At 36.7% G+C, this 17,029-nt stretch overlaps 1 protein-coding gene and 1 long non-coding RNA gene across 66 annotated transcripts in view; one reads left to right on the forward strand and one right to left on the reverse strand.

Annotated features, from left to right (window-relative positions):
* nrxn3b (neurexin 3b) overlaps window positions 1-17,029 on the forward strand; it is a 409,500-nt gene that overhangs the window by 270,812 nt on the left and 121,659 nt on the right.
* The window catches only part of LOC141379527 (uncharacterized), a 44,207-nt gene continuing 33,188 nt past the window's right edge, over window positions 6,011-17,029 (reverse strand). The window contains exons 3-5 of one of the 2 annotated variants that reach the window (XR_015518103.1): window positions 15,671-15,725; window positions 9,983-10,044; window positions 6,011-6,438 (exon numbers count right to left, since the gene is read on the reverse strand). This is a non-coding gene — a long non-coding RNA (uncharacterized LOC141379527). The remainder of the gene's footprint in view (window positions 6,439-9,982; window positions 10,045-15,670; window positions 15,726-17,029) is intronic. The other variant, XR_015518102.1, reaches the window with a different exon arrangement.

Genomic DNA, 17,029 nt, shown 5'->3' on the forward strand with positions numbered 1-17,029 from the left:
ATGGATGGATGGATGGATGGATGGATGGATGGATGGATGGAAAACATGAGAAGCATACAGTATATTGGAGACAAACTGAAATTAACTACAAATATGAGTAAAGGTGAAAATGGAAGAAGTATGGGGAAATACAAGAGGCACACAAGAGGGTCATGGCTAGAGAAGGAAGTGACACAATAAGGGTGACGGAGAAGAAACACTTTGTGATAGAAGACGGCATAAGTGAGGAGGTGCGATGTTGCATAAAGAGCGGGCAGTGGAACATAGATGTGTATGGAAGAGAGGAGGTCATGGAGATGATGAGACAAAAGAGAAGGGAGGCCTGACGAGAGAAGAGATGATAAGAGACACGAGAGGAAGAGAGAGAAAATGAAAAGAGAAATATAAGATGAGAGACACAGCAAAGGGGAGAGGGGATGAGAGAATGGATTGGGAAAGATAAGAAGAACGAGAGGGGAGACTTGAGGAGGAGGAGGTGAGAGATTTTCTGAGAAGAGATTATAAAACAGGGAGACCTGTATAGATGAGATAGGAGGCATGAGAAGGGGGAAAGATAAGATGTGTAGAAATGAGAATAGACAACAGATTATGTGATGAGAACAAACTCATAAGGGGGAGAACGCGAGGAAAGAGACGAAGAGATATATTTATTCATTCATTCAGTTATATTTAGGCTTAGATCCTTTTAATAATTCGGGGTCGCCACAGCGGAACGAACCACCAACTTATCTAGCATGTTTTTACATAGCAGATGCTTTTTCCAGCCTCAACCAATCACTGGAAATCATTCATACACACTTATTTACACACATACATTATGGACAATTTAGCCTACCCAATTTGTCCCCTGCCACATATCTTTGGACTTTGGGAAACCGAAGCACCCAGAGGAAACCCACGCACTGCAAAAAATGCTTTTCTTACTTAGATTTTTTTGTCTTGTTTCTAGTCCAAATATCTAAAAATTCCTAAATCAAGAAGAAATGTCTTGACAAGAAAAACATATTGTCTTGTTTTGTGAAAAATTATGCCAATATTAAGTGAGTTTTTCTTATAACAAGTAAAATAATCGGTCCCACTTTATATTAAGTGTCCTTAACTACTATGTACTTACATCAAAAAATAAATACAATGTACTTACTGTGTTTATAATGTATTTGAGAACACGTGGTGCTTTTGAGTTGGAATAGAGGTTGGGTTATGGACAGGTTTGGTGGTATGGGTAGGTTTAAGGGTGGGTTAAGGTGTAAGGGATGGTCAACAGTGTATTTACAAATGTCATTACAAAAGTTAATTACAGATGTAATTACATACATGTATTTAATCAAGCATAAGTACACAGTAAACGCATGTATTTACACAATAAGTACATTGTAACAAACTATTAATTTCTATGTAAGTACATATTAGTTAAGGCCACTTAATATAAATTGGGACCAAATAATCTGCCAATGGGGTAAGCAAAATAATCTTACGTCAAAAGAAAAAAACAACATTATTTTGCTTACCCCATTGGCAGATTATTTTGCTTGTTTAAAGGAAAAACTCACTTAATATTGGCATATTATTTGTCAAAGCAGGATAATATGTTTTGCTTCTCTAGAAAATGCTTCTTGATATAAGAAATTTTAGATATTTAGACTAGAAACAAGACAAAAAATCTAGGCAAGAAAAGCATTTTTTGCAGTGCGCCAACACGTGGAAAACATGCAAACTCCACACAGAAACGCCAACTGACCCAGCTGAGGCTTGAACCTTGCGACCTTCTTGCTGTAAAGCCTGGTTTATACTTCTGCGTCAGTGATCGGCATGACCCACGGCGCATGCAACGCGCGTAGCTGTGCATTCATACTTCTGCGCGCTGTTTCTGTTGGTCTGCATTAACACTTCCGAAACAATTTCCGGTGTTTTGTGAATGTACAAGTGGCTCAAACTCGCTCATTTTGAGGCAGGAGCCGGCGAACGTGCAACAACTGTAACCATAAGGTAAACACAAAACAGAACTTTCCATCCGGAGCTCCTTCACGGGACTCCACACTTGTAAACAATCGCTCCATCAGGCTATGAGTATGTATGGATGTTTCCCGGTACTGGGTTGCAGCTGGAAGTGCATCCGCTGTGTAAAACAAATGCTGGATAAGTTGGCGAATTATTCTGCTGTGGTGGCCCCTTAATGAATAAAGGGACTAAGCTGAAGGACAATTTATGAATGAGATGTCTTGTTTCAAGTGATTTATTAATAAAATGAGTGTCATTGAACAATTTTAATGTCGAACAAAGTTTTTTTTTTTTCTCATTTGTCCTTTCTGACATGCACAGCTTGTCACTGTAGTGCATATACATGTGGTTATACAATCAATTTGATGTTTATTCTGAAAGCAGCCTTGTTTCTTGAAGTCAAACAATCTGTATCTGCTTATTCAAGATCAATCTGTGAAACATTATACACATTATTAATGTCTCTCACCATGACGGTTAGGAATTCAGCCCACATCCTAAACATGAAGCAGATCTCTCAGCTCAGATGACATCCCTGTCATCAACATGCTGCAAGAAATCTGATCCTATCGCTGCTCAAAAGGGATCTCTTGCTTTCTCTCGTGTTCTCTCACATTTCTTACTCTCTCTCTCACATTGTCCTCGCTTGCTGTATTCCTTCCTCTGTTGTTTCGGTTGGCTCTCTCGCTTGTTCTCTCCTCCTCGTGACTGGAAGGCAGCTCACTCCTCTGCAGAGGCAGCCAGCCCTCCTGATTTGCTCAGTGCTCTGGAGCCATTTGCATAGTGCTTGCCCACAGCTGAGTAAATCCCGCCTCCTCTTCCACATCCATCCCATCGTCTCCACTTACTTTCACCTGAGTCGAGCCTCCCCCCCCCCCCCCCCCCCCCCCCCCCCCCCCCCCCCGATCCTTCCTCCATCGCTTCTTGCTCTCTCCTCTCTGCCAGCTTCTGTATCCATCCTCTCTGCTGGAGAGTCTCCGTTCTGTCTCTCTTTCTTGCTCAGTGAGTGTTGGAAGGGGGGCTCAGATCTCAGTCAAGTATTTTGGTTCATTAGCTGTGTGAGCGGACGCAGCGGTGGAAAGAGTCAGTGAGTGCCTTTTTTTTTGCCTCAGTTGGGGGAGAAGACGGGCAGCAACAATCGGAGAGTGTGGCTGCGAGACAGATGCTTCAAAGCAGTGGCGCAGGTTGCCGGTTGCCACCCGTTAACTCCCTACCTTGCTCTTTCTCCTCCAGAGGTGAGCTGGGTCAACCGGGGATACGTGGTGTTCTAATTCTGCCTCTCAGAGGAGCAGTGGATAAATAGCATCTGCTGGAACTGAGCTGGAACTGAGGAATAACTATATTTACACACACACACAAAGATTCTTTCAGGAGCCCCATTTCTTTGGCAGTGGGGAAAGTATTGTGTTGAGAATTTGTTTGGATTTTTCATCCAAGCGAGGGCTTGCATTCCCTACCATGGGATCTTAACGGACGTCAGGTTCTGCTCACCTGTTTCTCTCATTACACCTGCTGAAAGCTGTCTGCTCTTGCAGCAAGGAGGGGACGATAGCCATGCGCCCCCACTTTAAGACCCGATACCCCCAGTGGCTTTCCTGCATGCTACCCCTGGTCACAGGGTGCGTGTTCGGAGCCGTATGGGGCTCGAACCTTGATAGCACAGTCGTCCTCTCGTCCTCCACATTCTCACATTCTGAAACACAGCACCACCATCACCTGGCAGGAGCCCAGCATCACCCACCATCCATTGCCATCTACCGCTCCCCTGCCTCTTTACGAGGTGGCCACGGTGAGTTTCTTCCATCACCCTCCTTCCTACAGGGGGGGGCAGTTGATTGAGCTGGATCCTGAGAAAAGTGTTGCTATTGGAAATGTCTTTGAAAGTTACAATTTCAAGAGTGCATAATTCAAAACTGGTTGATCAGTTTACTTCATAGATCACTTTAAAGTTTGAATGGTTTCATGTGGAGGAATTCCAATGTGTTCAGGTGGTTGTCAATTTGTACAGTAATTAAGGAGCTTAGCTCAATTTAACGAGTTCAGAGAGGGTTTTTTTCCCCAGTACCACTGACAATACTACAGCAGATGGGGGTGACAGGAGGAGAGAGCGTGTGCATCACTAATCTAATTCAGTCAGGTCGTCACCACTCACACATTCCAGACCTAATGAGATTCTCTACCCCTGTCCTTCTCCCCCCCCACGTTTGTCTGTGTGGATTCTGACTTCTTTCACCCAAATGGATACAACATTAGCTCTGCATAATTTTACATGTTCTTAGGAAGTGTTTCGAGTGTCCCAATCCAAATGTCTTGTGATTTTTGAATGTACTTCACTGCATTTAGTTGTGCAGAGATTCTTTCAGTTTTATGAGGGAAGTGTACCTTGTATACAATTAAGCATCATTGCCTGCTGAAATCACTAAAGGAGTGAATATATTAAATGAATGCAATCACAAACAATACACATTTATCTTTGAAGTCAAAGAGACATAAAACTTTATAAAATGCAGTGACTGCATATTAAATGCTAAAACTGTTTAAATGATATTTACAAATTAAGGTTGGCGATGCGTTGGCGCAGTAGGTAGTGCTGTCGCTTCACAGCAAGACGGTCACTGGTTCTAGCCTTGGCTGGGTCAATTGGCCTTTCTGTTTAGAGTTTGCATGTTCTCCCTGCGTTCGCGTGGGTTTCCTCCAGGTGCTCTGGTTTTCCCCACAGTCCAAAGACATGCGGTACAGGTGAATTGGGTAGGCCTAATTGTCTGTAGTGTTTGGGTGTGAATGGGTGTTTATGGATGTTTCCCAGAGATGGGTTGCGGCTAAAAGGGCATCCGCTGTGTAAAAAATGTGCTGGATAAGTTGGCGGTTCATTCCGCTGTGGTGATCCCAGATTAAAAAAGGGACTAAGCCGAAAAGAAAATGAATGAATGAATGATTAAGGTGGTTATTCTATGGAGTTAGATTTGTTTCTTTATTATTCAATCCAAATTGTTTAGTTTTAAAGAAAAATTAAGTACGTAGTATTTAAAAAATAAAAGATTTCAAATAAAAAACAACGTATGTCAACGATAATAAAATATTTTGGATTGCAATAAAATAGACTATTGTCCTATTATGCAGTTACCGCAATGTTCATTGCACACTCATTCATTTTGCTTTCTGTTCTGCTGTCATATATTGCACATCTGGAATCTTTGCTTACGGGTTGAAATGTTTTGCTTGTGAGTTGAAAACTTTTGAACCCATGTATGCTGAGGTTAATTTTGTGTCTTTATTATTCAAACAAACATATGAAGTTTTTGATCAAAATGAGGTACAATGCAATTAAAAATAAACTATTTCAAATAACAATAATAAAAAAAAACATTTATAAAAAAAATGCACACTGCTAAAATAAATAAATAAAAAAAAAACACTAAAAAAACTTACTTGTTCAAACTACTTATTTAAAATGAGCTGAAACAACGCAATTCTAGAGATTTCATCGGGAAAACTTTTTTAAACAAATTTTTACGTTCAATCCACTTAAATTAGTAAAAGTGTTAGGGTAACTTAATTTATTTGTGTTGGGACAACATGAATGAATTATGTAGAACTGTGCATTTTTTACAGTGTATTGCCATTTTATGCAGTTACCACCAGATCATTTCATTGTGTGCTCATTCATATTGCTTTCGGTTTTGTTTCATTATTTTGACGAATCTAAAATCTTTGCTTGCGAGTTGAAAAGTTTTGCGAGTTAAAAGCTCTGTAGCTCAGTGGGCGGGATCTTCTGAAACAACTTATTCTATTGGTCAATCTTGATTGAGGTCACACGTTGGCTTAATTTTTCTTTCAAACTAAATATTTTTGATTGAATAATAAAGAAACAAACCTAACTCCATACTATTCTACAGTGTTTTAGGCTGTAGGATTGTAGATATTCACTAAAGAGTAATGGTGAAGGCACAAATGGTGAAGTCACAACTGTTAACCCGTATTTGTTAAAAAAAACAACAACTATGTTTCTTGTAAAAAAAAAAAAATGTTTATTCCACCCTTGTTCTTGATTCTATTAGAGCTGTAAACAAAAGGGAGAGAGAGAGAGAGATATGATCAAAAGCCAAATGTGAGAGAGTCAAACTGACCAGTGAGCAGCTTAGAAGTACACACAAAGTTCCAAAGGTGTGATGACTATAGCAAACCCATCATGTACACACATCTTAGCCTGATCGTATCAGTGTTATCCAAATAAATACTTTAGTAAGGAAGACATAGTTTGGAATAAAACAAACGGCTTTGATAATGTTGATCATTTTCAACAAACAAACTGCTAGTAGTTTATTTGAATGCATTAAAGCAACAGTGACTGGGGTTGAGAAAAGGAAACTGCTTTTCCTCTTTTTCAGTCACTTTCCTGTATGAAGACCTTCTCTGTCCTCTAGGATGGGATGGTAAGCTCTGCCAAGGTTGAAAATGAAAAAGACACTGTCAGGAGACAGACCCACCACACATAAACTTACACACAAAGAGAGAGTCACTGACTATTTTGCCACTGAGTGCCTGTAAAAGGATATTTGCAACGCCTCTTAGTTCTTCCGATTGGTCCACTTTGTACCTGACATTGATCTGCAGTGCTGCGTCTAAAAGTTGAAGTTCTATTAACCTGAGATGATGTCTAGAAAATATGGCGCTCATGTGCATGCTGCTTAAAAATATGTGAGGCGCAAGATTTAAAAGTAGAGCCTACAGCATTACAGCCAAGCATTTACATACAGCTTTTTTTTAACCCAATCTCACGGAAATTCGTTGCTTTTTGATTTAGTTGCTGATTCGTGTAAATTTGTATGATCTAATTTGTACAATTCAGTACGATTTGCTTATCCCTCAATGACGGTTGGGTTTAGAGGTGGGGTTGGGTTAGCCTCTAAACTGACAAAACGTAAATTACTTGCGTTAGTGCTGTCAAAATTAGTGCGTTAACACATGCGATTAATTTGACATATTTAACGCGTTAAAGAAATTAACGCAGTTGCGTTACGCAATTAAACAACGCAGTTGCGTAATTTTTTTTTCACCTGTTGTGGTCGGCATGTGTTCAACATGCAAAGTAATATGGAAAAGACCAAGGAAGCACTTTTTGGTAAGTTTCAGGATAAAACAATTAATGTCGCATCACCAGGCTATCAGCGTTTCCTCCGGAGTGTCATGCATTTTCGAGTGTTTCATTTTTAGCTTTCGACTTTTGTTTTAATGGAATTTAATACCACATGGCGAACGGAAAGAAAAACCTTCGCATTTCGTGACTCGGTGGTCCTTTAAGGTAATCAAAAATCGCTTAATCATATATCTTAATCATATTAAAATCGGAGTATTGGTGTCCATGTAAATGTGCTCAAAAAGTGCCAGATGAAGTCGTGAGCTGTCAATAACAGCGCATTCCTCTGCCTTTCAGCATGCGCCCTCCATTGTTTCATTAAGTTTGACGTGTTTCCCCCTTAAACGCAAGTTTTGTAAAGTGTCTGCTTCGCGTTGTTGTGTCAGAATCCTTGGGAAATACAGCCAGACTTTAGAACGCTTAGTTTAAGCAAATTTGATGAACGCGATCATGTGTGTTGAATCTGAAGGGAGTCGCTCCACCTTCCCTGTTCTGCGTGCATTGTGTGTGTGTGTGTGTCTGTGTGTGCTCACGCACTCTAACAAACCTGCCTAAACATCGTTGTCCGTAGCCACTAAATCAAAAAGTTACGAATTGCTGTGAGATTGCGTTGCACTCTCAGCTCACATCATTCAAAAGAAAAGGTCCACATTGTCCCCTGATAATGTCAACAGACTGGACAGTCTTAGCAACTGGCTGAATGTAAATGAGGACTGAGCAAAATTGTTTCTACTTTATAATTAATGTTCTCAACTATCAGCAATACAACTTTTCAATGAGTGCAATTGTTTGTATTCAATACTTTATTGTTATTATAATTTTCCAATTTCCATATCTGCAATGCCTGTATTTTGGCTTTTTTGCAGTCCACTTAGAATTCAACATGGAAATCATATATATATTTTTTTTTTATTGGCATCAATTATTTTGAAGTTCAAATGGCATTAACATGCCTGTGTTTTAGTTTCTGTAATATATATGGCTGTCAAGCCAGGATCTTGATGGTTTATTGTGGGTATGTTGTTTACATGAAGAAATCTGTGTTACAAGTTAAACAAAAATTCTAATAAACAATTATATCTTGAATTTAAATAAATTTTGTCTTGTGTTTGCATTAATTTTACATTTGAATAGCCAGATTTACAAGTTTTAGTCTTTTAAATGTGATTAATAATAAAAAAAAAGTGTAATTAATTAGTTAATTTTTTTTTTTTATCGATTGACAGCACTGTAGTTTTCTCACAAGATCATTCTGGCTTTTTATATTTTATGCAGTGTGTAAGGTAAACAGGTCTGCAAGAGGAGGAGATGTGTGTCATTTTTAAACTATTGCTTTTCTGGATTGCTCCAGGACTATATATGCTTGACATATATATGTCACACTTATTTTAATGGTCCATTTGTTGAGTTTAATTTACATTGCATCTACATGCCAACTAATTCTCATTAGATTATAGGTAGACTGTTAGGGTTGGGGTTAGTGTAAGTTGACATGTACTTGCAAAAATTCTTATAGTCAGTTAAATGTCTGTTGAAGGAGCAGTATCAGTAGATATTAAGCAGACAGTCAACTAATACTCAAATGGACCATCAAAATAAAGTGTTACCTACAGTATATATTTGTTTATGAAGTGATAAGTTTTTTAGTTACAATACTTAAACATGTATTTGTTTACAATGTTTTTCGAGCATTATAAACTCCAGATGATGGATAGTAAAGCCCAAAGTGTCTTCTTTCCAAAGATACTTAAACTGTGTAGACTTGTATGTTGTGGTACCTGCTCGTTTACTTTCCTGCTTACAATTTATTAATGTCTTAAACTGGGTCCCAGTCTGTTTCTGAGCTTGCATGTCATTGAACACAACACAATTTAGGTGCGCCCCCCAGCCTGACCGCCAAGAGTGATGAATATACCTTTATAATAAATACCCTATCTATGTTTCTATCTATATCTACAGTACACTCTTAGAAATAAATGTACGTGAGCTGTCACTGGGGTATTCCCTTTTCAAAAGGTAAACATTTGTACTCAAAGGGTCCATAATGGTACCTCAAAAATATAAATTAGTACCTAAACATTTTAAGAGAAACACTTTTGTACTTTTTCAGTACTAATATGTACCCCTGAGGTATTAATATGGACCTTTTGGGTACAAATTTGTACCCTGTAAAAAGGTACCACCCCAGTGACACCTCGCGTACCTTTATTTCTGAGAGTGTGTACATAAATTCCATGGAATGTTTTTTCTGATTTTATAATCTGATTAATACTATATAGCAAATATATACAATATATTTGTATATATATTTGTATATATATATTCAATATATTTGGCGCCACTGTCGCTTCATAGCAAGAAGGTCGCTGGTTCAAGTTCCAGCTTGGTCAGTTAGCATTTCTGTGTGGGGTTTGCTGGTTTCCCCTTGTTGGCGTGGGTTTCCTCCGGGTGCTCTGGTTTCCCCCACAGTCCAAAGACATGCAGTATAGATGAATTGAATAAGCCAAGACCGTAGTGTATGAATGTGTGAATGAATGAGTGTATGGGTGTTTCCCAATACTGGGTTGCAGCTGGAAGGGCATCTACTTTGTAAAACATATCCCGGAATAGTTAGTGGTTCATTCCGCTGTAATGACCTCTGAAATACAGCAATGCATGAATGCAATGTATCTATTATAACCTTAATCAAAACATAATGCTGCTTTTTAGTGTTAAAGTTGAAGGGCATTGCAATGCAAACAGATGGGAATCTGACACACACTCTACTTCCGTGCCCTCTGTTTTGGCCTGCACAGCAAATCAATGATCACCTTTGTTTTTGCTGCTTAATCGTGAAGGTTATTTTACCTTTCATTCTCTTTCTGTTGTTGTTTCGTCCTTATTCCAGTTATATATCAGCAAAGACAGACCTGAAAATAGTCAATCACCCACATGCATGAGAATGCTGTTAATGAAGAAGTACAAGTCAAGCAAAGGATGTCATTTTTTTTATTTGTTTCTCCTCTTTGTCTCATTCTTTCTATATCAGTCCACAACCACTGGGGAAGTCTTTTTTTTTTTTTACATTTCAGAAAGTAACTGATAAATAACTGTTTGGCTAAGACTCAATTCCTTCCATTGACAACTGTTTGGCATTACAATACCCTGTAATGATGCAGATGGAACTAAAAGAGATAAGTTAAAAAACAACTCAATTTAAGTCCCTTTCACCTTGTATTCGTTTTGCTTTATAAGCAATCCATGAAGCTGATCCATTGTTAGCCAACTAAGGTCGCAAGTTCCGTAATTACAAACATAGTTGGTTCATTTAGTGTTTCCCAAATCCGTCGTTCCAACGAACATTTGCAAACTGCGTTGCAAACCTGTATGCTTAAAACTTGTATGCTACACTTTTAGAGCTGTAGTTAGTAGCATAGTTCCTGGTTGTGTTCTATTCCCAGTTATTATTATTATTATTATTATTAATATTATTATTATTATTATCATTACTAATACTATTGTTGTTTGTTGTTGTTGTTGTTGTTGTTGTTGTTGTTGATAATAATAATAATAATAATAATAATAATAATAAGGATAATGATGATGATGAGGAGGATGATGATGATGATAATAATGACAATAATAATGATGATGATGATGATAATAATTATTATTATTACTATTATTATTATTATTATTTGTGTTGTTTGTTGTTGTTGTTGTTAATTATAATAATATTTTTTTTTACTTTTCCTAATAAAAAGTCTACTGTAAATTACAACCATAAACAATTCATATGATTTATATATGAGATTAGAGTGTTAGCTAAGTAGTTTTATGTTTTAGCATAGAATATGGAATATTCTCAATAATATTTGTAAAGGAAATATTGGCCCTATATGTGCCGTTTATATATATTTCAGTTAATCGAGAAAGTAGGTGCATGTTTTTACTAAAACTAATATTGTGTGTGTGTGTGTGTGTGTGTGTGTGTGTGTGTGTGTGTGTGTGTGTAAAACAATATAAATTTTATACAAAAATGATGATCATTTTCTCTAAACAAGTTGTTACTTCGGCTCATTTAAAGCATCATTATGGAGGTTTAACTAACGTGGTTCAAACTATAAATCTGCGACAGAGAAACTACAGGTTTTAAGGAAACACTTGTCACTACATTGTTCATTTCCCAAACAATGCATTGTACTACGATAGTTCAGCCACTAATTATGTTGTTTGAGATAAATGCACCCCTGATTGTTTTACACAGAGCACTATAATGGAAAATTTCAGATTCATTTAAGGCCCAATAAAAAAAGACACATAAGTTGATTAGACTAGGCTGCTCTCAAAAAAGTTAATTTTTAATTTTCTAATTTAGCTATGAACTGATCATAAACTTAATTCAGATTGCAATATATATCTTGTTATTGTGACAAAATGTTTGTTTCGTATTACAGTAAAATAATGTTAAAGTTCATTACAAGAAAATTAGAGAAATTGTTTGTTTTTAATGTCAAACGAGACTATGTATAGTAATCATGCAATCATTAGAAGGCCATGGATTGCTTTCTGAACGTATTTAAAGGTTTGAAGCAAAAGCAAACATTAAACTGCAACTATCTACTTCAATAGAGACATGATTCCTCCTTGCTTCTTCTTCAGTGAACGTCTGAGTTTCAAAAGTCTCACACTGACAGTTTTGAAAATCGTTGTGTTCCAGAAAGTCTGCTTCACATCTTGTCTGCACGTTATTCTAGCCAAGAACCACCCACTTAACTGGGAAAATCTGAGTGTCATGTACAACAAGATTGTAAAGACAACTTCACAGACATTGGTTGGACGTACTTATTTGACAAAAGTGTATTATATTCTACACAATTTCCTCTATTTAAACAAATAGTCACACATTTATAACCATGGATTTACAGATATTTGGATATGTATGCAGTAATTGACAGTAATGTCTGGTTGGTGTGTTGATGCTAGAAACAGGAATTTGATCAAATATCAATTTTCTTTGAGAACATAGGCTTGATGAAGACAGTCATCAGTTTATCTGGAACTTCAAGATGTGTCATACACACAATGTTTACAATATGTTAACCACAATAGCCCTGGTGGAAATGGATTCTAAGGACACCCCTTCCCATGCCCGTAGCCAGGGTGGGTTCGGGTGGTTTGAACGAATCACCTCCCACCCCCAGAATTTGTCAATTTAATTATTTTATGCAATTTAATATTATATAATAAATGTATTATATAATCAATAGAATATATTTATATTCAATATAAATTGTAATAAAGGTGTAATTTTAAATAACTCTCGCCAGTAATTCGAATCCTATAGAACCTTAAAGCCACATAATGTGACGAGAGACACGACAAAACCCACTGAGTGGTAACATTTGAATCATTGATGCGACATCCATAGGCTAGGCCAGGGGTGGGCAAACTCGGTCCTGGAGGGCCGGTGTCCTGCACAGTTTAGCTCCAGCTCTAATCACACACACCTGCTTATAGATTTCTAGTGATCTGGAAGACACTGATTAGTTTGTTCAGGTGTGTTTGACTAGTGTTGGAACAAAACTCTGCAGGGACACCGGCCCTCGAGGATCAAGTTTGCCCATCCCTGGGCTAGGCCTACTGAGCAACGCTGTGGGTCGAAAGGAGCAAGAAGGCAGAAAAGGCAGGCAGCGGCGTCATTATCAAAAAGTATTGAACATATGTTCAAAAAGACTGCCAAACAGTGTAAGGCTAAAGTTACTTACTTCCTAACAGATGAAAATCTGCCCCAATCCATGAGGTTCTAGGCTAACTGGCCGCATTAGCCGGGACATCCTGTATTTTTATTGACTTGTCCAGTACATGACCTCCTTTTCCCTATTTTTGACATTTTTATAAATAACTGTGCGATGAAGGCTTTAATGGGAAGCGGAGAGCTGTCAGATGTCACTTCACAATAAAAGGCGCTAATCCCGTCACGTCTGTGTTTTTGAGTCTGTTTGGTCACTTCATTTGTTTTATTCTGATTGGATATAAATCTAATCGCTCAAACCACTTCAGAAGGTAATCTTAATATACAAGATGAAACTGGACAGGTATAATCATTTTTGGACACAATTAAAATAAACAAAATGAATTATGACCAGGAGAAAATCAGTCTTCTTTCACTTCTGTATTGTGTTTAAACAGAGAAAACATTTGACAGGTACCTTTTGTTCTAAATCTTGGACCTTATTCCTGAAATAAAAAATGAGCAATAAAAAGGTGTGAAGCACCAGAAGCGGACCATATTAAATTAATTTGAATATATTTTGGTTATTGTTGATATCCAGGAATTTTCTGAGATACTTTTTTTTTAACCAAAGAGACTAGAAAGATTCTGAAGAATTCATAATTATTATTATTATTATTATCATCATTATCATCATTATTATCATTATTATTATTGTTGTTGTTGTTCTTGTTGTTATTATTTTTATTTTATTATTATTATTATTACTATTGTTATTATTATTATTATTATTATTATTATTATTGTTGTTGTTGTTGTTGTTGTTGTTATTATTATCATTATTATTATTATGTTTATTTTTTATTATTATCATCATCATCATCATCATCATCATTATTTTTATTTTATGTATTATTATTATTATTATTATTATTATTATCACCATCATCATCATCATCATTATCATTATCATCATCATCATCATCATCATCATCATTATTATTATTATTATTATTATTATTATTATTATTATTATTATTATTATTATTGTTTTAATTATTTTTTTTTATTGAAATGGCCAAATTGTGACTTTGTTTTTTGTCTAATAAATGACAGCTACAGTTATTTTACTGTAAAACTTATACTTAGGTATAACAGATAGCTATTTTTTTCCTAATGATATATGATGTAACAAATTAGACTTGTTTTAATTTTAATTTTGTTTTAATTTTTTTATTGCAATTTTTAGGAAATATATTAAGTACATCAAAAAGTGTGGTTATAAAAACATCTGACTGCCATATCTAGCAAAAAAAAAAAAGTCACTAAAATGCAGTATTTAAATCTTATAGAAACTGAGGTGTATAACTGCAAAAAGGTCCACTTTTTGAGAAAAAAAAAACCCCACCCCTTTCACCAGGCTGGCTACAGACCTGCTCCCCCTTCATGTGAATGCGCAAAACGAGGGGTAGGGGTAAGAGGAAGGTCGAAGAGGTAGAATTGGGATTGTCCTTACTGTTGGTAATTTTCTAATGTCTACTTGAGGTCTATCCAAAACAACAAATAAAGTTGCTTAAAGATAAAGATACCCTGATTTAAAGACTTACAAATGGTGGCAACGTTGAACCTTCATATTTTATTTTTAATTAATTTATTTATTTTTGTCATAGTGGATCTGACTGTTCTAGACATTCCTTGGCTTTTTTGTGCTGTATATGTATTTTGAGACTGAGGCCAAGGAAGTTAAGTATGATCTGACCTATTCTTTTAAATCCCACAAGTGATGCATCATGTTTAGTTGGTGCTAATTGAGTAAGTGCATTTAAAATGTCACTTTGCTTTTTGTCACTTATCATTATGACAGCATTTTGTGTTGTGTTACAAGCTGACTGCCTTTTTTCTGCGATGCCTGAGATGTTTAAGAATTATAACTGCAGTAATGATTACTTGGAACTATTCGTTATGTGCTAAATTAATAAACTCCAGCACCTTTAAAATTAAAGCTTGGAGTTTTGCCTATGGGTTTGTTATTTACAATATGTATATATTCAAAGATTTAGCTAATGGGGTATATGCACGATGACTTTTAATTTCAGCCAGCCAGCCTTAGCTCTTCCTGTCTTTCCATTAATAGCCACATTTAAGTAAATATCTGATATAAAGTGGGTGTTCAGACAAGAAGCACTGCATTACATTTTATAGTAACACTTTATTTTGATGGTCCATTTAAGTATTAGTAGACTGTCTGCTTAATATCTGCTGATACTCCTCCTTCAACCGACATTTAACTGACTATAAGAAACTATGCAAGTACATGTCAATTTACACTAACCCTAATCCTTACCTAACAGTCTACTTATAATCTCATGAGAATTAGTTGCAATGTAACTTAAATTCAACAAACGGACCATCAAAATAAAGTGAGACCAACTTCATTTTCCCCACTATGTCTTAAAGATATGACAGTTTATTTTACCTCAGTATTTTCAATGGAGTTGTTGCTCTCACCTGCTGATCCTGACGGCTCTAGTGTTTACATTGTTTTATGTCTCATTTTACGCATGAACAACTAAATGAGTACTTAAGGCTGTTTTACTGAATGTATTGTAATTGCATTACAACATCCATGCTGTAAAAGGAACCTTATCGAATTTAAAATAGCCACATTAATCTTTCACCGGAAGTTTATCATTGGCTGAAAATCACTAGTTGTGCACATACCCCATTGATAGCTGGCAATGGAAAGCAATATGTTTGTCAATGTGTAGTTAATTGGCGAGTGTGTGCTAGGTGAATGTGGCATTCTCTGCTCATTAGCTGACCTGATCATTGGCCGATCATTAGACGAAGAAAGAACAGCTCATTGGTTTTCTTGACCTTTAAGAGAGAGAGAGAGAGAGAGAGAGAGAGAGAGAGAGAGAGAGAGAGAGAATTTTCAGTTTATTGCCATTTCAGCTTCTTTGGCTATGTCATGGCAATAGTTAAAAAAATATTCTAACAATTAAAAGTCACCAAGAGCAATAAATAATACACACGTTAAAATACATAATGATAATAATAATAATATACAAGACAATATAGTATTCCAGTTGCATTATATTTTAGTATTTATCTTCAGGAAATCACCGAAGGCAATGATATCATGTTATCATAATAATTTATGTGGCAATATCGATGTAAGCACAACAACGACATTACCTTTAGACCAAAGGTTAGCCTTACTGTTGGTTCTTATCTAATGTCTACTAGAGAAATAAACCCACACCAATACTGGGAGAACATGCAAACTCCACACAGAAATGCCAATGGCTCAGCCAAGACTCGAACCAGTGACCTTTTTGCTATGGGTGAACCACCGTGCCACCCATAGCAACCCCAAATAGTATTTAAAAAAACATTTACGCATGCTTGCGATTATTGATTTTTATTATGATGATGTCACATGTAGAGTCGGTGGATTTAGTGAACTTGCAGGACTAACAGATTAGCCCAGCTTGGTTAATTAGTTAAGAAGTGTTCAAGGAAAAGTGATAATGAAGCTGAAGGTGAAGACCTATTGAGTCTGTTCTCGTATTGACTTTTACTGTTGTTCTGTAATTATTCCTCTGTGCTCCACTTGTCAAACAGCCTTCCCGTACAAGCAAAACCAGACAGACACTCACATGGATCATTGTACTCTGCTGTAATTCTCTACCCCTGGATGTTTTAATTTTAGAACCATTGAAATTGAGTTAATATTTTGAATTATATCCAAAAATAACTTTTTTTGTTTGTTTGTTTAATGGCGATACAGTGGCGCAGTGGGTAGTGCTGTCAGCTCACAGCAAGAAGGTCGCTGGGTTGCTGGTTCGAACCTTGACTCAGTTGTCGTTTCTGTGTGGAGTTTGCATGTTCTCCCTGCCTTCGTGTGGGTTTCCTCCGGGTGCTCCGGTGCAGGTGATTTGGGTAGGCTAAATTGTCCGTAGTGTATGAGTGTGTGTGTGTGTGTGAATGTGTGTGTGGATGTTTCCCAGAGATGGGAAGGGCATCCGCTGCGTAAAAACTTGCTGGATAAGTTGGTGGTTCATTCCGCTGTGGTGACCCCGGATTAATAAAGGGACTAAACCAACAAGAAAATGAATGAATGTTTGTTTAATAGGATACATATTTATTGATACCACTGACATAGACTGAAATAAAAA

Source organism: Danio rerio, chromosome 20, assembly GCF_052040795.2.
Source record: "Danio rerio strain M-AB ecotype USA chromosome 20, GRCz13ab, whole genome shotgun sequence".
In the NCBI taxonomy this organism is placed as follows: Eukaryota; Metazoa; Chordata; class Actinopteri; order Cypriniformes; family Danionidae; genus Danio; species Danio rerio.